Source organism: Pinus tabuliformis, chromosome 5_2 (genome assembly GCF_031772625.1).
Source record: "Pinus tabuliformis cultivar Carrire ecotype Pingquan chromosome 5_2, CPIR1, whole genome shotgun sequence".
Classification (NCBI taxonomy): domain Eukaryota; kingdom Viridiplantae; phylum Streptophyta; class Pinopsida; order Pinales; family Pinaceae; genus Pinus; species Pinus tabuliformis.
This window is the reverse complement of record NC_142306.1, coordinates 719,572,923-719,596,460: the sequence shown is the minus strand read 5'-3', so window position 1 is coordinate 719,596,460 and position 23,538 is coordinate 719,572,923. Positions and strand designations below refer to the sequence as shown.

General features: G+C 41.2%; 1 pseudogene; it reads right to left on the bottom strand.

The window, feature by feature from the left end:
* LOC149161208 (AUGMIN subunit 2-like) overlaps positions 1-16,104 on the bottom strand; it is a 35,712-nt pseudogene extending 19,608 nt beyond the window's left edge.
* Positions 16,105-23,538: the final 7,434 nt, after the last annotated feature.

The window sequence follows — 23,538 nt, the reverse complement described above, 5'->3', positions numbered from 1 at the left end:
GTTTAACGAGCTAGAAGGCAAAAAACTCGGCAAACTTTTCATGTTTTACGAGTCAGTGAAAAGAGCTCAAAGAAGACTCGTCTTTTGAGGAACGAGTGATAAACAGGGATAGCAACTGATTCCAGGTACAAATTGGAATTTTCCAATCACGGTAGTGTCACAAGGATGGCTAGGTGAAATCACTCTTCGCAGCTGTTCCTCAAAATAGGTAAACACACATATGGGGGTGAACGATCGGCCAAATGAAATGGAGGTGATGGATGAAAACACGACCAAGGCTTTTAAGGCTTATAAATTTACGATCGCAATGGTTATTTACCGAGATAGGTTCATTTTTTAATGAGCTTGAACTTTGGCGAAAAACTCTGCTCACACTTTTCTATTTTTTTAACGAGCATAAATTCCGTGGTAAAATTGCTCGATTCATGGTCAAATTTAATTTTTTACTTTTACTAGCTTTTCTCTTTTCAAATGTAGTACTTCATCTTCAATTGCTGCAACAAATTTTGTTAGAAATGGACAATATTTGCATGAAAACGAGATTATCACCCTAATATTTAACTTTAAACTGTGTAAAAAGTCATAAAAAGGGGTTTTTACCTCTCATTTACCATTTCATTTGCATTTTGCTTGTTGGAGCTCTGGAGGTGCCTCTTCTTCCTTGATTTTCACCAGCTGATTCCGGGAGATTCTGTGGACGATTTTCGGCGCCGTTTGGACCAGGTAGGAGCTAAACCTTAGCCCTTCACTTTCATGGTTTCCTTTTTCAGTTTCATGCATGTTTTTCAGAGTTTCTGGGCCCCAGGGGTTTCATTAGGGCGCCCTGGCATCAGCGCAGGTTCCCCTTTCGAAATCTGCGCTGTATTTCAGGCAGCCTTAAGGCAGACTGAGTTCTAGAGCAGGAGGAAGACTCTCTGCCTGCGCTGGGCCTAAAAAAAGCTGATTTTGCATGAGTTTTTTGATGATTTTTCGCCAGATTTTCATCAAAATCAGGAACTTACTCCTTCTCTTGTTTGATTGTAGGGAACTTTGGACAAAATGTCCCTTACATGGCGAGAACGAGAACATGAAGCAGAGGACATGGTTGCACTCCATGACCCAGTCACGGTGAGCGCACTTCGGAACTGTGGCCTGCTGAAGTTCTTCCGTATCTCTAGCATGAGAGCACAGATTTCTTTACTGCAGTATATGCTTGATGCTTGGGATCCTGTTAACCAAGTATTCCAGATTAGGGGGAAGTCCTTCCCCTTGACCATAGAGGACATGTACTTCTTGACTGGGTTGTCAAGGCGGGGTGCTCCCATTTCTTTGTCAGGTACGGCTCGAGGGACTACTTCCACCAGAGACTATATCCGTCAGTATTGCCGGGAAGGTTCACAGCCGAGCAAAGACGACAAGATCAATATCCGTGACATTACTGACAGGTCTCTCAGGTCCATTCTGTTCACCATTGGTAGGATGGCCGGTAGCGCAGCTTTACATGTTGCCAACAGATCTTATATGCAGCACGCCTTGGAGTGTCTCCAACCGAAAGTGTTTAACTGGTGTGATGCAGTACTTATCCAGATGAAAAGTCAATTGACCAAGGTAAAGGACGGGGGGCTGAAGAACTTTGGATTTGGTTCTATTCTGACTGCCTTTGTCTTGGAGAAAATCCCATTGATGCAACCTCAGTACATCTTGCTTGATGTGCCTTCTCCGACCGAGCCACGCATGCAGAGGTGGGTTGACCATATGTCCCGGCATGCTGGTCAACCTCATATTACATTCACTGAGTCCTTCTTTAGGTGGTTCGAGCGTCAGGAGATGGCATTTTCTGAGTATCCATATGTGGGTATGGACTACCGAGGTGATCCGGACTTGGTGCTTCCGGATGGCGAGCAATGGGGCGCTATTGGTAAAATCTCTGACCATATCACTATTTATTGTTTTTATTCATGATGTTTACTGTTCAAAACTGATCAAACTCTTGGGTGCATGCAGATGTTGGTCCTGTTCGTCCAGTAGCTCGTCCACGATCGCCAGTTGCTGCCCCAGCAGCAGAGCCTGCTAGGAGAGTGGTTATTCGCGACCTTGGTGATACTGAGATACTTGCAGCTGTGCAGGAGCAGGTTGAGAGCCTTACTCGTGGTCTTCCGGATGTACAGATTGACGAGTTACCTTTACAGTTGCAGCGGCACACCATCGGCGTGCCTAGACGATGGACTCGTCTCTTGCGCATGATCACACAGACCGTGACGTACTTTCATGAGCACCACTAGGCTAGGGTGCCCCCTAGCATCTTTTTGAGTTCTAGGTCATATGACCAATTTTGTTTTGATTACAGCACATTATGTACAAACTATAAACAGCTTTATATATTTTGATTTTCGGAGTTTATTTCAGTTTATTTGTGATCCACTTGCATAGCACCGATGCATCTCTTTTTATATATGTTGTAAATGTCTATCTAATACATAGTTTGCCAATGAATCTGTTAATGTGTTCAAGTTTCTGGAAATATGCTGGTATTGAATTGAATCAAACTCTCTTTCCAAAATCTTAACTCTTAGAAACATACGATAAATAGCTGGATTGCGGACGGAATATATACCAGTGAGTTGTAGTATCACAAGTTGTGAGTCTAGCCTAACAATTAGTCGGCGTATACCATGAGCGATGGTATCAGAGAGGAGTTCGATCAACGCACTATACTCAGCGATATTGTTTGTTGACCGTCCAATACACACACCTCTGAAACTCACTAACTCGCCGCTTGGATCAAAAATGGCCCAGGCAGCGGAGGACAAATTCCGCGTACTACGACTCGCTCCGTCGGCATATCCCACATATGTATCAGAATAATTCGACATCTGCAACAAACGAGAAGGGTGGATTACTACCGAAACAAACATTTTAGCGAAAACAAAATACAACAAAAGCACTCAGGTTACTATTTAGGCATAGTAACGCTTGAGGTACAACCCGTTACGGGGTTGCGCCAGTGGTATTCCGTCATAATCCATTAACTCGTAGGCTCCTTTTGCTAACACCCTTTTAACAATATAGGGACCCATCCATAAGGACTGAAATTTTCCTGCTCCTAATTTGTCGGATTCTTGGTCGTAAAGCAAAACCAAGTCACCCTCAGAGAAGTTGCGAGGTTTGACATTCTTGTCAAACTGTGCTTTGACTCGTTTCTTATGGGTTTCGTTCGCCAAAGCGGCGTCACGACGGTTTTCATCCAATTGGATTAATTCCAAGAAACGAGCCTCTTCTTCTGAGGTTCCGGGGAGGAGGTCAATTGCGAGTTTAAGAGACGAAATTTCGCACTGGATCGGTAAGACTGCCTCCAGGCCATACACCAATTGGAATGGTGTGAACCCAGTGGCGTTCTTTACCGAGGTTCGGTAAGCCCATAATGCTGAGTACAGGATTAGATGCCATCTTCTTTTGTGAACCCCTATCATCCTTTGCAACATACGCTTCAGGACCTTGTTGATTGCCTCAACTTGTCCGTTGGATTGCGGATAATACGGGGTAGAGCTGTCGTGCGATAGCCCTAGTTTGGCAGCTAATTCAACCATCATGTGATTGCGAAAATGCGATCCATGATCTGTCACTATAGCTTGCGGAACGCCGAACCTGGCGACTACATGATTGAAAAAGAAAAGGGCAGCTGTTTCACCAGTGTTATCCAATGTAGGCATCGCCTCGGCCCATTTGGTAAAATAGTCAACAGCGACTATAATATACCCATGCCCCCCGGTCGAGGTGGGGTTACATTGCATGAAATCGATGCCCCACTTGGCGAAGGGCCCAACAGCAACTATTGGCTGTAAGGGTGCGGGCGGTCTTCTGGTTTTGCTATCAAAGATCTGACATGCATGGCAACTTCTGACAGCTATTATGCAATCTTTAAACATAGTTGGCCAGAAATATCCTGCTCGTAAGATTCTTTGTGCTGTTGCATATCCAGATTGATGCCCCCCGCACGCGCCTGAATGACAATCATTCAGGGCTTTTTCGGCCTCCTCATGGGTAAGGCACCTCCTCAGAACCGTATCGACTCCACGACGGTAAAGTGTATCACCGACGATCATGTAGTCTTTAGATTGGTATCGTATACGTTTCCGTTCCGAGTGTGAGGTATTAGGCCTGAATTTTTGGGTTTGGAGATAAACAATGATGTCTCCATACCACTCATCGCTTACTGATATCAGAAACAAATTTTCATCCACGATTGACTCTTCTGATGTTTCATCGTTGGACGACGATGGGAGATCGCATAATAATTCCGCGAAAACTAGAGCTTTCTTCGATTTGGATTTTACAAAATCTAAATCAAACTCTTGAAGGATGGCTATCCATTTTGAATATTTGCCCCCAAGCAACTGTCGCGACAGTATATACGTCATGGGATTGCAATCTGACAGAACGGTAGTTTTCCTAAAGAGGACATAATGTCGAAACCTTTGAATCGCTTGAACAGCAGCAAGCGCTAGTTTTTCAACATAGGAATATTTACTTTCTGTATCATTTAAGTTTTTACTTAAATAATAAATAGGATGTTCGATTCCATCGACTTCTTGCACCAAGACCATCGCAATGGTCGTATCTGCTGCAGCTAGATACAGGTTAAAATCTCTTTGATAGTCCGGGGCGTACATTAATGACACTCTTACTAGACAATCTTTCAGAGCGTCAAAGGAAGCTTGCGCAACCTGGTCCCAGACAAAAGGTACATCCTTTTTCAAAAGACGAGTATAACCTTTGGCAAGTTCTGCGTAATTTGGAATGAACCTCCTCAGAAAGTTTGCTTTCCCTTGGAGTTTCTGAATCTGAAGCAAATTTGAAGGTGGAGGCAAATTAATGATTGCCTGAACCTTACAGGGGTCGAGACGAATCCCATCCTTAGAGACAACAAAGCCAAGTAAACGACCAGAACCGACGCAAAACACACACTTGTGCGGATTGAGTCTTATCTTGTAATGTCGGCAACGTAGAAATATCGCTCTCAAATGCCGCGGATGATCAGTCCGCTTCCGCGAATGAGCCGGAAGATCGTCGAGGTAAGGTTGAACAATGTTCTTGATGTCATGGAAGGCATAATTCATTGCCCTCTGAAACGTCGCCCCTGCGTTCTTTAAACCAAAGGGTAATTTTCGATAAGCGAATGTGCCCCACGGACAGATGAATGCAGTCTTAGACTGGTCCTGTGGGTGGATATTTATTTGATTATACCCGGAAAATCCATCCATAAAGGAAAAGATTTCACATCCGGCGCATTCATCAATTATCTGGTCGATGAAGGGTGTAGGGTAGTTGTCCTTTGGACAAGCTTTGTTTACATCCCTATAGTCAACGCACACTCTTATCGTCCCTTGTTTTTTCATAACAGGGACAATATTCGATACCCAATCGGTTAGAGGAACCGGGTAGATGAATCCAGCATGGAGAAGTTTTTCAACTTCCGCCTTAATGGCAGCGGCTTTCTTCGGATGTACCTGCCGAAGCCGTTGTCTTACTGGTTTGACATCAGGATACATTTTAATTTCATGTTCAACTATGCTCGAGTCAATGCCTGGCATTTCATCATATGACCATGCAAAGACATCTCTAAATTCGCGAAAGAGAGCACTATATATTTCCAGTTCTGAAGGGGAACAACTTTTGCCGACATGAATATTCTCAACAACATCAGATTTTGTCGAGATGTTTATGGCTATAGTCTCTTCAATATTGGATAGGTTTCGTTCTGAATCCACCGTATTTACAGTATTTGTTAGGAATTCAAATACTGAAGGGTGATATAGGTCGTGATGAGTTTCTTCTTCACACTCTGGAAGAAGGGAACGATGGTGGTGATCATTCCATGGTGCCCCCTCAATCATCATTGATTGTAAGATTCCTTCGTCAGTCCCATGAACTTTTGACCATGGATCTAATGGGGTACCATATTCTTCGGACCTATCTACCCAAACGCTTGACGAGCGTTCATTCGGGCTCGCCTCCCATGCCTGAAACATTGATTGCTACAATATTTCAATGGGGCTAGGAGGCAATACCACTTGATGATCCATGACGACTTTGTCTTCTGCGACCTTCGATGAAGATACCATGTTGCATGTTGCTACAAACGGGATATCCACTATATGGAAAGGAGGTGGCAACGCGAAAGTTCCCATCATTGTGGGATCTTTTAGCAAGCCTACTCCGATATCTCTTATCGAATGGTCGCTCCCATGGATTAGGGGAATGCTTCCAGTAACTTGTGAACCATTAGGGAGGAAATTCTGTTGGTCGACGATCGTAATCCCTCCTTCAAACGGGAATGCAATCTTCCTAAAATATGTCGACACTACAGCTGCCATGGCATATATCCATGGTCTTCCCAGTAGGATGTTATAGTCAAGATCGCCATCAATGACTTCAACATCAATCTCTACTGTTTTTCCTCCTAGTTCAACCTTAAAGTTATTTAGGATACCGTACGGAGTGTACGACCTACCGTCAAATGCTTTCAATGTCGTCGAAGATCGCGACAAGGTTGGAGATCCAAGAGTTTTCCAGCAACTCATCGACATGATACATGTCGATGCACCCTCATCAATAATCGTTCTATGAACAGTTTTGTTGAGTGCTTTCACTTGAATAAGGAAAGCTAATTGCACTGGTAACTGAGGATCATATCCTTTGTGATCAAAGGATACAAGATTGGAATCTTTAGGATCCACTCCACCAATTGCTGATAACAATGCCTGTCTTTGGGATGGGCAATTTTGTAGCACCTCAAGAGTTGACATAGCAGATGGCGATTGGGCCAAATCCTCCACTATATTATAGTGTTGCGCCGCTCTGGCGCGAGGGTTGAATGTCGACTTGTGGACTACTCCCTTAGGCGGCTTTATTGTTAATTCATGCGTGAGGGGGGGTACAACTTCTGCCGAAGTTGTTGTCGAACTACTGGGTTGATCTTTCCCTTTGTCGTTCGACACCGGCGGATTCCCATAATCTTTATTCCTAGTCGAGATCAAAGCATCATTTTGCTTAGAAACCGACAGCATAAGCACTTGAGACGGGGAAGCATTTCCACTATCAACCATATTTTGACCTGGGGCGGGAAATGGATCAGTCAACACAGCTGAAGTTTGGGAACTTTTAAAGAACCTCTTTAACTCAGCTTTGAACGGACAGTTCTTGGTTGAATGATTTTCATCGCATATTTGACATGGAGGAAATTGTTTCCTTTGCCCAGGAGGGTTTGAAGAAGTTTTTTGAGGGGATGACTCACCTTGTTTCTTCTTCTTCCCTTTGTTTTGTTTCTTCTTGCTTCCTGGTTGATTGGAGTTTTTGTCTTTATCCGTAGATACAGCATTTACCTCCGAAGCAAGAATCTCTTGATTTGCTTTTTGATTCGAAGTCTTACGGGCTTTCTTATTCGAATCCCTTGTCGACTTAGCGTTTGCAGTTCCAATCACGCCATCACCGGCATGAGAGTCACTATTCGATCCGGGAGGAGGAGGGATTGAAAATTCCGGTCTGGGGGCATCAGGTATCTTATCATAGAGCGTGCCCGACTGAGTATATACTAAGTCCAAATATTGAGCACGAGCAATAACTTGCTCCTCTGTTACGACGCCTCCCTTGGCCACATCTTCTGTTATTGCCGGCAGAAGCGATTTTATAAACCACTCAGCTAATAGCTGATCCGGAACATAGGTTTTTACCATTCTGCGACGACGACGCCACTCATGTATATGATCAGATATATGTGTGGCAATTGTCTGCTTGAAATTGGTCAAGATCTCTGTTCCAGTTTCGTACCTTATAGTAACTGAAAGTGTGTTAAGAAAGTCGTGGCTAGGGAACTAAAATTGTCGAAAGAGGCTCTAGGTAATTCAATATACCATTTGGCCGCCGGACCAGTCAATGTCCTCTGGAAAAGACGAAGCCTTATCGAATCATCATTCAAGGTATTCGACGAACACCATAGATGGAATGTCATCACATGATTTGACGGGTCTTCGCCCGGATTTCCATTGAATTTAGGAATGTCCGAAGGAAGTTTGTGAGGAATCGATGGCCACCAATGGGCATAGGCGATTGGATCGTTCGTTAATCGATGTAAATCTGGTAATTCTAAGGTTGCCACGAATGGCAACTGCTGATTCAGGTTTGGCGAGGCGTACCCAGGATACGATGGAATCGCCTGAGCAGTAGGCCTTTGCATACCAGCATAATGCAACTGATGTTGATATGACTGATATGGCTGGTGGGCTTGGCCACTGTAAAGTGGTTGATTTAACCCGTTCTGAATATAGGGTTGCCCACTATTTGCAAAGATCTGTTGCTCAGATCCTTGGTACACCTGTTGAAACTGAGGTTGTTGGTATTGCACCATCCATGGTTGTGAAGCCATGTTTTGCTGTGCGACACTAACCGACGGACCAAGATGCGGGGTTATGGTCCCCATTTGTATCTGTGTCGTCCCGGCAGTTGGCGATTGTGGTTGTGTTGCAGGGTCAATAGGCTGTTGCATTACAACTTGGGGTTGACATACAACAGGCATCGATTGAACTTGCGACACGGTTACAATTGCTGGCGTCGTCGGGATACTAGACATAGGTACACATTGTTGCATAGAATATACAACTCTTGGTTGTTGGGGTAACATAGGTACCCAACCACTCGTCGTTACTTCAGTCAAACCTGAATGTGGTTGAAAACTGCCGTATGGGTATACCCCCGGAAGAGGATGTGAAAGGGCATATTGCCCCCCATACGGTAACAATCCGGAGCTCAAGGGTATAGATGGCCTTTGAGGACTGGATGGCCCAAAATGATTTCCAAAGGGATCAATTTGTCTAGTTTCAACATAAGAATTACCGGGTATTATACCGGAAGAACAAACTGGAACAGACCAAGTTGTCATAATAGTCCCTGGGTGGACTCCTTCTAGCTGATGAGAGCTAGTCGGGACGGCTGGTATGCCGGCAAACATCGTTGGATTGGCAGCAGGAACTTCTGCTGTCGCTGTGTCATTTGGCACAGTTCTAGATGTCGACGGTTGTTCAGACATTTTAAGTCTATCCAATAAACTTCCTAACGATTTTTCAGGAACTTCCTGTGGCGATGGACAAACTTCTGATGCAGAAGGAAAAAGAGTGGTACCTACTCCAAAATGAATTGGAGTATTTGCTTGCTGGTCCTCTACGATTTCCTCTATTGCAATCAGACCAGGAGGAAGAGGAAGACCGTCAGGTCCGTAAAAGATTTCTGGTGCCGAAGAAGGGGTTGCTTCGACAGCGACAGTTGTTTGAACAACAAGACTCTGTGGACCGGTTTCAGATGGAACTGGTTCAGTTATGCAAGTACTTTTTTTCAGACTAGGATCAGTACAACTGTCCTTCTGTTGCTGTTGAACTTCTTCAATAGAGGCAGGGATTCCAGAAATATTGGGAGTGACCAGAATCTCAGATGTTGTTGGAACTTCCGTTCTAACTTTAAAAGGAGATTTTGACCTGGTCAAGCGAGTTCGCTTCGTCCGTACTACTCTCGGTTCCGGAGACAAAGGTGGTTGACTCGCAAGTCTCCCCGAACGACGGAGTTTTAATTGACTTTCCTCCACGGTTGCGGATTACTTGATCAACTAAAATACAAAAAGGGGAATTATGTTTCCGTATTGAATGAATTTTATTAGACGCTTTTAGACACAACTTTGCTTTTTCATGTTTTAAGAGTCGAGAAAAAGCTAAAGATGACTCTAGTCGCCTTCGATGTATTAACGAGCCCGAAGTGACAAATGCTCGGTTGGACCTTTTCAGTTATAGAGTTTGAAAAGGGCCAAAAGAAACTGCTCTGGAGATCTAGGCAGAGGGTGTGCCAAACCTTTCGCGAAACCACAGAATACGTTTTACGGTACGGGTGGTCGATCTTCGTGAATGCTGTGTTCACTGCATCGCGATCAGTAGGGCGGTCGACACGGCTTCCTAAGGATAAAGGATAATTGCCTATAGGGGTCTCCCAATATACGCGACGGTACGCGGGAGCTCAAGTCCGTATTAGTGCTATCGTCCCTCAGGAGGAATCACCCACCTTCGTAGAGATCGACAGTCACTACGTTTAACGACGCTGGAACACGTCTCTACCTAGACCTCTATTGTGAGCGTTATGTTACAATGCGTTTTTAGATTCATTCAATATATTTTAAGTTGATCTTGTTTATCAGTTTGTCTTTCAGGATCACCACGAGATGTATTGATACAAATTCATAAATGCAGCTAAAATGATAAGCAAGCTTTCACAATCTTTTTAGCTTTGAAAATCCTAACTACTGAGGGGAGAGAAAAACAATATCTTTCCACACAGAGCACCAAGCACAAACTAATGCACTTTCTCCTAGGTCAGACACCCAAACTTATCAAAAAGCAAATGCAAGATGCATGTATTTCTTTTCTTTTCCCTTAATGTTGATGTAGACAAAAGGAAATTGTTGTATAATTTTTGAATTCAATTTGAAGCGTAAACAAACAAGTATTGTCTAAAATGAAAAGACGCTTTACAGGTACTTGTTTCAACACTAAAATTATATGAATTCAAACCATAAAGTGAAAGACAAACAAACTCAAACAACCATGAACAGTAATAAAACTAACTCTTCAGATCACAAAGACACTTTTACAGTTCAGGATCTAAGAGGCCACAGCTATACTGGTTCGCTTTTCACAATGGGAAACTGTAACTGAAACAAGAAATACTGAAACAACATTCACAGTTTCATCACACAACTGAGGCGGAATAATGTTAAGGAGAAGTGGTTTACAGCAAGTACAATGACCAGCAAGCAATCAGCAAAAACAAGTGAAAACAGGGCTAAGACACAAAGGGAAAGCTGAGCAAGACAATGGCTAACTGGACCAGCGCAGGTTCTAGTCTGCCAGTTTGACTCTCAGCGCAGTTCCCGAAGGGAGCACTCGCGCTGTAATGCAGACTGCCTGTGGACAGCCTGCACTGACTCACGAGAGTTTCGTCTACAAAGAATTCCGGGTCATAAAAAGCTCAAAAATGCACTGTTTTTGCTGAAATAAAAAGCTATAGGTCAAGTACAGGCTAAGGGATGATCAAGAGGATGAAGATCTATCACAAAGAGTAAAGAGTCTTTTGTAGATAAGCTCTTCAAATCTTGAATTTGCTCAGCAAATGAGCAAGAGTAACAGTCCCTCTACTTCGCTTTTGATATAGTCAAAAGCTTTTCGATTTGGTACTCTTTTCTTCAAGAAATGAATAGCAAAATACTACAAACACCAACAAGATACTAGGCTCCCTAGTGGAGTCGCCAGTTTGTTGTGGGGAAAAGTATCCGATGCGGATGACCCTATCCCTACTCTAAAGGTGACAGTCTTTAGCAACAACTGAAAGTAAAGCTTTGATGATTTCCTTTATGAAAGTACAGAGAGAAGGAAAAGAAGGTCAACCAACCTAGTGTCCTTCGCTTAGTCGATCCTTGTCCTCTCTCTTTGTCTCTTGTTCCCAACTCCTTGCTCTCTTTGCCGGTCCAGCTACACACAGATCCTGCACAAAACAAGAGAGGAAACTACAAGATACATGTACTCATAACTGAAGCATGGATTAGGGTGAATCAAATATACATGTAAATACAATACATCAATGCAATACAAGTATATAGGAGAACATGCAAAACTTTATTGATAGAAGTAACAGGGTTCTGAGAAGGTTACAACCAATGATGGCTCCAATCCAGCAGCACCTCCCCAGCAGCAAGAACTCTCCTCTTCACCTCTAGTAAAACAATCACCCAATAGCTCTAACTGTAATCCAACAGCACCTCCTTGCTTAACACAAAATTCCAGCCTCTTTAGACCTCATAGAAGAGCTCTATATATAGGAGAGAAGAAGAGAGGATGAGTCAGCTTGAGACTGACATGAAGCTGCCTTGTGTCCTCTCCCTCTTCAGTTAATCTTCAGTTCTTGAGTCCACTTGGAGATCCTTGCTTACACATGGTGATCAAGTACCTCTTACTCATCACAGGGCGAATCTCATGAACCAAGTGTCAGTTTGGAAGCTTCCTGGGCAGTTGACACCTTGCAGGATGACTGTGCCACTTGGCCAATCTCGCCCAGCGCAGGTAGCCTTCATTAATCTTGACTTCCAGCGCAGGTACAAGGAGGGACAGTTGCATTCCAGCGCAGAAGCTCAGTGGAGCAGCTGACATGATCCAAAATAAGCCTGTTTTGAAGTGTTTTCAGGTGGAGAACTGATTGGAAGTGCTGTTGTTTGATGACCTTGTTCTTTTAGGGGTAAGAACAACATGTTTAGGGACTGAGGATCCCTGTAATTATCGACATTTCATGCTCCATGACGCGAGGCACAAAAATGTCTATAACAGGGAGGAGTGACACAACTTCACCAAGGAACTGACCAGGTCTAATGTCAGGCTAAGAGATAGACCAGATCAGCTGGTATGGGCACATGCTCCCACGAGTTCTTTGTTTTGGAGAATTTGGTATCTACGGATAAATCCTAATTCCATAGATAAATAGCCATATCTAGAACAACATTTTAAAGCATTTTAGCATTTTCCTATAAGCAATAGATAAGACAAAGAAGATGAGAAGACCTACTTGTAGTTCTGCTTTCCTCTTGTCTCCTTTGTATCAATCCTATCGCTCCTTCCCATACTTAACACGCTTGAGAAGTACCTATAAATACAAACAAAAGGAAAAGAACTGATCAAAGAAAAAGATCTATTGAATACAAGTGAATGGAATGAGATACATTTCACACATATAAGCATCATAAGACAAATATACAAACATATGGGAGAAAGGTTCAAATAATTTATTGAATAGAAGAAGGAATTACAACCATTGTGTATGATTCAAAGTCATTCCTCCAACTTGGATCCCATCCACATCACATCAAAAGCATGACAAACTTGTAGCATTACAATACTTGCTTCAATACTTGCAATTATTTATGCTATTAATAAGTTTAGACATTACATCATGGGCTATGAAGTTTTTGTACACACTAATCACTCTGTCATTTGATTTCTCATGAATAAACTAGTTACTAATGGCAAGATTGCTAGGTGGCTTTTGTTGTTGTAGGAATTTGGCATCATGGTATTGGATAGGCTTGGAAATAAAACTCAGGTAGCTGATTTATTATCTAGACTCAACCATGTAGGTGAGGTTGTTCCTATTAATGATAGCTTTCCTAATAAAAATTTGTTTGCTATTTCTGTTAAAACACCTTGGTTTGCAGACATGGACAATTACCTTGCTACAGGAAAGTTTCCTCCTTACTTTTCATCTAATCAGAAAAAGAGAATTATTAGGAAAAGTGTTGATTACTCTTGGATTAGGGGAGATATTTTTTTCACTAGACCTGATTTGATTATTCGTAGGTGTGTTAGGGAAGATGAGATCTATGACATTTTGAGAGACTATCATGATGAACCGTGTGGAGGACATTTTGTAGACAAGCAACTTACAAGGTCCTTTGTTCAAGTTACTATTGTCCAAGTATTTTCAAAGATGCAAGAGAATATGTATGGAAGTGTGACAACTGCCAGAGAATGGGGCGACCTGTACAATCAGACGAGATGCCTTTGCAACCACAAGTTCTCATAGAACCTTTTGAGAGGTGGGCTCTTGATTTTGTAGGTCCCATCAACCCTATGTCCAAAGGTAAGAAGTATATTTTAGTTTGTACTGATTATGTTATGAAGTGGGTGGAGGCAAGAGAACTACCTAGAGCAACAAAGAAAACAGTGGTAGATTTTCTTTTTTTTTTGATATTTTTGTGATATTTGGGGTACCTAGGGAAATAGTCACTGATCAAGGTACTCAGTTTGTGTCAAATATTATGCAGGGAATTGTGTAGAAATATCAGATTACTCATCGGAAGTCCACCCCTTATCATCCATAGGCCAATGGGTAGGTGGAATCAAAAAATAAGGTGTTGGAGACAATCCTTACCAAAACAGTACAATTACATAAGAAGGATTGGTTTGACCGACTTCCTAAAGCATTGTGGGCCTACAGGATCACATGGAGAAATACCACTGGCTTTTCCCTATATGAATTGGTGTATGGAAAGCAAGTTTTATTGCCCATTGAATTTCATAGAAAATCTTTTAAAATGGCAACAGATTTGGGTATAAATCTTGACGAAGCTCAATAGCAAAGAATCTTGCAGCTCAATGAGTTTAATGAGATGAGGCAGGATGCTTTTCAGCATACTAACTCAATTCAGCAACAACGAGTTAAATGGCACGACGGATACATTAAAAAGAATCAGTTCAAAGAGGGAGACTCGACATTGTTATATGATTCAAAATTTAAAAGCTTTAAAGGGAAATTTAACACACATTGGCTGGGCCCCTATGAAATTGGGAAAGTTTTTGATAATGGATCTGTTCGGGTTAAAACTATTGCTGATGGGAGTGTTACCTTCTTGGTTAATGGGCAAAGAATCAAGTTATATCAAAAACCACAATCCAAGGAGGAATTTGTGGAAGAAATTGTGAAGAAAAGAGAGCTGGAGATGGTGAGAGAGGGGATCATTCCTTCCACTATCTCTTCATGATTTCCTGTTGACACAATTAGCTCACTTTGTTCCTCCTCGTGCTCGGTAAAACATGAGAGGAATGTTTATTGGGTATAGGTTTATTCCTTTTTCCAGGCCCAATGGACTAGTTACAAAAAAGGATCCCCCTCGGAGTCTTCTTTTCCAAGTGTTTCAGTCTCTCGAAAATTGAAATCCAGTGAGCATGGACTACCCTGGGCTCATTAAAATTACAGGTTAGTAGATCCTCTCAATAAATTTTGTTTTTAGTTAAATTTGGATTGCTTGTGTTGGACTGATGTGGGATTTCTTAAGGCCCTCCTTCCAACAATATTGGCCCATCGACATCAGCAAGTTATCTAGGTGCAAGATTAGAGTCTTATGATGCCTTGAAGCTTGTATGCCCTAATGACAGGTTATCTCACCAACAGCAATGGGGAAGCACTATGGCTCCTTTACTGCTGCATCCTATAGGGGGGTTCGACAACAACTCATTAATTCACACCCGATTGGATGCATGAGGGTACCTTGGTCCTTGCTCTCATTAAAGGTGATGGGCCTCGCATTAGTTAACAACTGACCTCAATGGCTAGTAATCCAATGAGCTCATTGCACATTCAACATCAACACCTTTATTCATGTGAAGTGAATTGTACACAAACAAGGGAGAAGTGTTGATTGATGGTTCGATTTCCTGCAGAAGCTCCACAAGTCATGGTCCGATTTCCTGCAGAAATTCTGCAAGTCATGGTCTAATTTCCTGTAGAAGTTCTGAAAGTTGTGGTTCGATTTTCTAGAAGGCTCAGTAGTCACAGTTCCATTTCCTGCAAAAGGCTTAGCAGTCCTGATTCCATTTCCTGCAGTGACACCCTGATTTTTTGAAAAACAAAAACCATAGACAGAGCATTAACTTAAATTATTTAAAGTACTAACAGATTTTAATTACTAGTCGAGGTCATGAATTATGAAGTCATATATCTGATTTAACTATTAAAGTGGGTTATCATCTCAAGGATAGGCACGTGTCATCCAAAGGACTAGACCGTTGGAAGGTAAGAAAGGTAAAGTACAGCTGGCGATAGGACACTTGAGGTAAAGGGTAATTAACGCTTTAATTTTTAACATTTGTATGATTTTTCGGCTATGGTCACCCTTGCGGCAAAATGTGGCCATAATCCGGTGCATTATGACTCTAACTCCACGCTTGATCACCATGATTCTAACATGACCAATAGATGTACTCCCCATATCTTCCTACAGGTCGGATCATGATGATAATCATGATCACGACCTGTCTCTCGAAAATCCCGTGCTTTTTGATAACTTTCTATAATAAGCCCTCCCTTGTCGCGTGAGTCTGTTGCAAAGCTTAAACCTGATATTTTCAAAGAAGTGCATATGCCTTGTCTTCCAGTTTTTCACCATGTCGAAATTACGTGCCCCCATCCACTTCGAGCCGCAAGGGCCTGAGTTGCTGGAGGCCGACCCTCGCAGTAAGGAGAGATTGGAAAAAGCAGGGTGGCTACCATTTTTCCAGTAATTTCGTGGCCACAACTCAGAAGTAACAAAATATTTCACCCTGAATCTGAATGCTGATAAGGCTCAAGTTGGGGATGTCTAATTCAGGTTGCTTGAGTGTATGGTAGCATGATCATTTGAAATTCCACAGCTGGGAGAATGTTGGTTTAACAACCAGCATTTCAATAAGGGCTTGTGCACATATTTCCTTTGTAAAGAGCATTCAGACCCCGACTGGAGTAAGGGAATTTCGCAGGATTTCTTGAAAAGTAAGTAGCAAAATGTATTGTTTTTCCTGCAGAAATACATAACATGTGAAGTTCGCTTTGGGATTGCATTCTTGTTTCACATTCGGCTCCTCGTCATTTTCATGAAAAGTAGTTAAATTTTCCATATTACTTGAGAATGTCTCTGATGAAAATGTCGACGACCACCAAGGAGAGGGGGGGAAATTTAGAGGAAAATCTCTATCACCATGGGCTGGTGAAAATAATCCTGGGGGAGGTTTTGAAAGACAAGAAGCATACATGGGAGAAGTTCCTATCCAAAAATTAATTTGCAGAAAATGAGGATTTTGATTCCTCAGATTCCATGGAGGAAGCACCGGAAAAAAACCAAAGAAAAAGCCGTTGATGCGTGAACTAAAGATAAAGGAAAAAGAGGAAGAGAAAAACTCCGATCGTTTAGAGTCTATGAAGGAAAAACCACTGGAAAAGTTAAAGAAAAATCCACGGACTCATGGGCCACTGGTAAAGAAGGAAAGAAGAAACGACCTTGACTCTTCGAAGCCCACTGAAAAGAAGCCTGTAGAAAAACCAAAGAAGAAGAAGCCACAGACCCTTAGGCTACAAATGAAGGAAGGAAAGAGATGAGGAAGTGTTAGTGACAGGGGATATTATGGGTAAACAACCTCAGTCAAAGAATGGCACTTCCGCCTCTGCGAAAATATTTACTAGAATCTAGGCTCTTCAGTTGGATATAAAGGATATTGCGGATGCAAAAGTGTTTCCCGAGACACCAGATAAGAAGAAGGAGAAACACCACGACCTACCCAAAGGTAAGAGAAGACCGAGTCAGTCGAGTTCATCGGCGAAGAAGTAATGTCCTTTCAGGACTCCCCGTTGCATGGAAGCAGGAATGACACATCAAGAGAACAACAAGCAAAGGAGGACCTTGGGTCCCCTCAATCTCTCTAAGGACATCAGGAAGGGGAAGTAACCCCCCAGAAGAGACAGTCTCTGCAGGAATTGGAAGAAATCATCATCGATCTCACCATTTCATAAAGAGCCTTGAGAAAGGAAAATGAGACCCTGAAGGAGAACAACCTGCGTATACAAAAAGAACATGAGTGGGTTTAGAAAGTGGCCCGAATTATGAAAAGGAAGCATGCTAGAATCGATTGAAAGAGAAGAATAAATGATACAAGGGTCAAATTCCTGCAGAATCTAGTGGTAACCAGTTGGACCAGTTGGCAGAGGTAGCAGATCAGTTGGCTGCAGTAGCTGCAGCTCAGGATAAGGAATGATTTCCTTTTTATTTTTATTTTTGGGGAAGATGCAAAATTTTTGCTTGCATAAGGGGCATGCAAGAAATTAGGTGTGGGGGAGATGTTGGGGCTTGGTTTTGCCCAATTTTGACACCCTTTTCCATACTTTACCTCTCCCATTTTGAACTATCTTTAACCCCTATTATGCCTATTTCGGTTATAATACTTAGGTTTTTTCCAAAAGGGTATTGTAGGCTAAAGGTATGCAAATTAACATGAAAAAGTGTCTTTTACCTTAACTTTAAGTATTCCTTACAGCTAGTTGTTCTTTATTTAATTACCATGCCAAATAATCTAGAGTTATTGTGCATATTTGTTTTGATTCGAAAACAGGCCCGCATTTCCTACAGACAGTTGTGTGATCCTATTTCCTGCAAACACTCTGGAATTCCTGTAGCCACGGATTTCCTGTAACCGCCCGGATTTCCTACAACAACATCGGCGGTTAGATATGTTCCACAAATATCTAATTCAAACGAGAACATGGGTTTTGTGGGGAATGTTGGGTGTGGAACCTGCTTATCTACTTTATCCAAAGGTATCACCACATTGGACCCCAGTTCGTAATTTGGTGGCAACGCTGCTCATAATATTTGCACTGCAAGAGGGGTCCCGGGGGGGGCGACAACGATCTTTAGGAGCCCCCCTTGGCAGGGGAATAGGTGAAGTGAAGTTTCCCCGAAGCTAAAAATAGATGTAAAATTGCCTTATAAAATGTTGTAATTTCATAGTCAATTTGGGTCATTCATTAGGTAGACATCCGACGATATAAGTTATGTTTAATTTAGGGTTTTTTACCCTAGAAGGAAACCCATCGCTATATATGAGGGAATTGCATTGCGTCTATGTAGATATGTAATATATAATTTTCTAACAATTGGTATCAGAACCGAAGGTCTATTTGGCTGATAAACTCGTAGGAGAGAAGGGTTCCTAGTTTGAGTGGGAGCAATGGCGGAAGATGGTAGGTTTAGGATCGAAAAATTTAATGGCCAAAACTACCAGCTGTGGAAGATGCAGATGGAAGATTATCTGTATCAGAAATATCTATACCTACCATTGAGTGGAAAGACAAAGAAGCCGATAAGTATGACAGACACAGAATGGGATATTCTCGACAGAAAGGCACTTGGAAAAATACGGTTGTGCCTAGTAGAGACGATATTGTTTAATATTTCAAAGGAAATGACAACGGAGGGTTTAATGAAGGCATTGGCCAAACTATATGAAAAATACTCGTCCTTAAATAAGGTATTTCTTATGAAGCATTTATTTAATATGAAGATCAGAAGGTGGATCTGTTGTTGATCATTTAAATGAATTTAATATAGTTACCAGTCAGTTACGTTTTGCAGGGGTAACTTTTGATGATGAAGTTAGGGCTCTGTTATTTCTGTGCTCATTACTAGAAAGTTGAAATGGTTTAGTTATAGCCATTAGTAACTCTATCTCTGGATCTAGTACTTTAAAGTTTGATGATGTTGTCGGTGCAATCCTTAGCGAGGAAATGCAACAGAAAAGCTCCGGTGAGACATCAGGTAATGCTTTGATTGCAGATACTAGGGGAGGAAAAATGGAAAGAGGAAAGAGCCCATGATATCATAGTAAGTCAAGGAAAGGTAGATCCAAGTCTAGATTGGGGATAATGTGCTAGAAATGTGGGAAGAAATGACACCTGGAGAAAGACTGCAAGTCTTGAAAGGGAAAAGAAGGAGACGCGCAACAAGAAAACAATCATGAAGTGAATGTGACAGGTGATGTGTTGCAAGATGCTTTGATTCTTTCATTAGAAAATATTATTGATGCCTGGGTGGTAGATTCAGGGGCCTCATTCCATGCCACACCTGATAGGAACCATTTTCATGGTTATGTTCAAGGAGATTTTGGGCAAGTTTGATTGGGTGATGATAAACCCTGTAAAATCATTGGAATGGGTACAATTTTCATAAAACATCAGAATGGAAATCAATGGCTATTAAAGGAGGTAAGGCATGTTCCAGATTTGAAGAAAAATATAATTTCAACATGGCAGTTGGGAGGTGAAGGCTGTGTGACTACTTTTACAGATAAAACTTGGAAGGTCAGTAAAGGAGTCTTGGTAATAGAAAAAGGAGAAAAGGTTGTTACATTGTATTTATGCAATGGTATTTCTAATTATGTTATTGCTTTAACCTATATATGAAAAGATACGACATTGTGGCATCATAAGATTGGGCATATGAGTGAGAAGGGGATGCATATTCTTCACTCAAGAAATTTGTTACTAGGTTTGAAGCATGTTGATTTAAAATTCTGTGAGAATTGTGTTTATGGAAAACAGAAGAGACTTAGATTCCTCAGAGCTGGGAAAGAAAAGAAGAGCAACAAATTAGAGCTTGTGCATACATATGTATGGGGACCTACTCAGGTATCATCTCTCGGTGGCTCTCATTATTATGTTACTTTTATTGATGATGAAACCAGAAAGATCTAGATTTATTGTATTCAAAATAAATATGATGTATGTGATACTTTCAAGAAATGCAAAGCTTTGGTTGAAAATGAGACAGGAAAAAGGTTGAAGTGTCTCAGATTAGATAATGGAGGTGAATATTGCAGCAAAGAGTTTGATAGATATTGTTTAGAGAATGGAATTCGCAGAGAGAAGATAGTTCTAGGAACACCACAAGAAAATGGTGTGTCAGAAAGGATGAACAAGACAATCATGGAGCGTGCAAGGTGCATAATATTGCATGCAGGATTGCCTTTACAATTTTGGGAAGATGCTGTTGATACTATTGTTTATCTAATAAACAGAGGGTCTTCAAGTTCCTTGGATGGTGGTATTCCAAAGGAGGCATGGACAGGTAAAGAGGTAAACTACTCATTTTTAAAGACTTTTGGTTATGAAGCCTTTGTCACATTAATAAAGAACATAGAACAAAGCTTGAGGCAAAATCAAAGAAATGTACCTTTATTGGATATGGTGTTAATGATTTTGGTTACCACTTTTATGATTATGAAAAACACAAAATAATTAGGAGCATATATGTCATATTCAATGAAAAGGTTTTGTATAAGGATCAGATGTAGGAAAAGAAACAAGAAAAAGAAAACAGAGAATGCACGGTGCTTGATGAGATCACATAAAAGGTGAAGGTGCCTGAAAATCATAATGATCAACAACCAGAACAACAATAACAAGCACCTCAAACATCTGAAAGTGGTGTTAGAAGATCTACCAAGATAAGTAGACTCCCTGAGCGATACTCTCCTTCATTATATTATGTATTGCTGACTGATTCTGGTGAACCAGAATGTTATGAAGAAGCAGTGTAGGTAGAAACCAGGAAGAAGTGGTGGTAAGCCATGAAAGAAGAAATGGACTCCTTAACACATAACCATACTTGGGACTTAGTCAGGTTTCCTGCAGGTAAAATAACATTGCAGAATAAATGGGTTTACAGGTTGAAGGAAGAAGATGGAGGTAGAAAAAGGTATAAAGCTAGGCTTGTGGTGAAGGGGTTTGCACATAAAAAGGTTATAGACTTTGATGAGATATTTTCTCCTATTGTTAAAATGACTTCAATCAGAAATATTTTAAGTCTAGTAACAGCTGAAGATTTGCATCTTGAGCAACTAGGTGTAAAGACAACTTTTCTCCATGGGGATTTGGAGGAAGAGATATATATGTAGCAACCACAAGGATATGAGGTAACAAGGAAGGATAAACTAGTGTGTAGGTTGAATAAGAGCTTGTATGGCCTAAAACAAGCTCCAAGGCAATGGTATCTAAAGTTTGACAGGTTTATGTCTGAACAAGGTTATACTAGATGTCACTCTGATCATTCTGTTTATCTCAAAAGGCAAAATGATGGTAGCTATATTATATTGTTATTGTATGTAGATGAAATGCTTGTTGCAGGTTCTAACATGCAGGAAATAAATGTGCTCAAAAGCAAATTGGCAAACTCATTTGCAATGAAGGATTTGGGTGCTACAAAACAAATCCTTTGTATGAGAATAACTAAAGACAGGAAGAATTGAAAATTAACATTGCCTCAGAGTGAGTACATAGAAAAGGTGTTGAAAAGATTTAATATGCAGAATGCAAAACCAATTAGTATACCTTTGGCTAGCCATTTCAAACTAAGTAAGGAGGTGTGCCCCAAGACTCAGGAAGAAATGGCTTATATGTCTAAAGTTCCATATGCATCAGTGGTTGGAAGCTTAATGTATGCAATGGTCTGCACAAGGCCTGATATTGCACATGCAGTGGGAGTTGTAAGCAGGTACATGACCAATCCTGGAAAAGAACATTGGATATCGGTGAAGTGGATTCTCAGGTATTTGAGAGGTACCAAAAATCAAGCATTATGCTTTGGTGGTTCAAACATTTCTTTACAGGGATATGTTGATGAAGATATGGTGGGTGATAGAGATAACAGGAGGTACACAACAGGGTATGTGTTTACTGTAGGTGGAACCTCTGTCAGTTGGGTTTCAAAACTACAAAGTGTTGTTGCACTATCAACAATGGAAGCAGAGCATGTTGCTACTACATAGGTTAGTAAAGAAATGATTTGGTTACAAAGGTTTTTGGATGAATTCGGTAAGAAGCAAGAGTTCGGTAGCTTATATAGTGACAGCCAGAGTGCCATACATCTTGCAAAGAACTTTGCATTTCATTCCAAGACAAAACATATACAACTCAAGTATCATTTCATACGGTCAGTGTTGGAAGATAGACAGTTGAAGCTGGAAAAGATACACACTAGCCAGAATCCTGTAGATATGTTAACAAAAGTTGTAACCAGGGAGAAATTGAGATTTTTCTCAGTTCCAATTGGTCTTCAAGTATGATGATGAAGACGAGAAACAACCAAGTCTAAATTGGAGTCATTGTCCAACAAATGAAGCAGTGGTGGAGTTGCTATAATCAGTCTCCAAGTGTGAGATTGTTAAGTTTGGAGCCTGATTATCTTCTTTATCCAAAGGTATCATTGCGTTGGACCCCAGTTCGTAATTTGGTGGCAACTCCGCCTGTAATATTTGCACTACAAGGGGGGTCTAGGGGGGGCGACAATGATCTTTAGGAGCTCCCCTTGGTAGGGGATCGGGGGCAGCTCCCCCGAAGCTAAAAATAGATGTAAATTTGCCTTGTAAAATGTTGTAATTTCATAGTCAATCTAGGTCATTCATTAGGCGTACATATGATGGTAGAAGTTATGTTTAATTTAGGGTTTTTTGCCCTAGAAGGCAACCCCTCACTATATATGAGGGAATTGTATTGTGTCTATGTAGATCTGTAATATATAATTTTCTAACTAGGAATCTATCATATATGGATGTTGTCCTATTGGCCTTTTTAGATCTACCAACGATACCACCCAGATTCATAAACCTTCTTTCATTTGTCGTTTGGAGGAAAGCTACATCCATGTAACGAATTTCGTCTAATCCATGCTTTCAATCATGGATTAGACCCAGTGTGGCTAAATTTGATATTTTGTAGCAGGACTGTTAGTCGATGGCTTAGATTAGTATTCTTCCTTACTTCGAGCTATATATGGGCTTTTATAAATGTATAAATTATGTTCTAGTTTATAAGATAGGGGTTGTTGGGTTGGTTTTAGCTAAGACTGCATATCAGATTGTACTAGATTGTATCTTTTTCAAATTAATACAATATTATACGTTCTATCTATTTCCTTGAGGAAGCTCTTCTAATTTGAAGGGGTTGTGAGTAAGGGAGGGCCCCCTTTTCTCACAACTCCCGTAGTTTAGTGTTTATGCATTTTATTTCTGTTATGTAATAATAATTTGTTCCTACAGCTAATGCACTCTTACTAATATATCAACAACAATTGATTAAATGAACTAGTTTCATGTTAATGTGTGGAATTCATTCAATGAATAT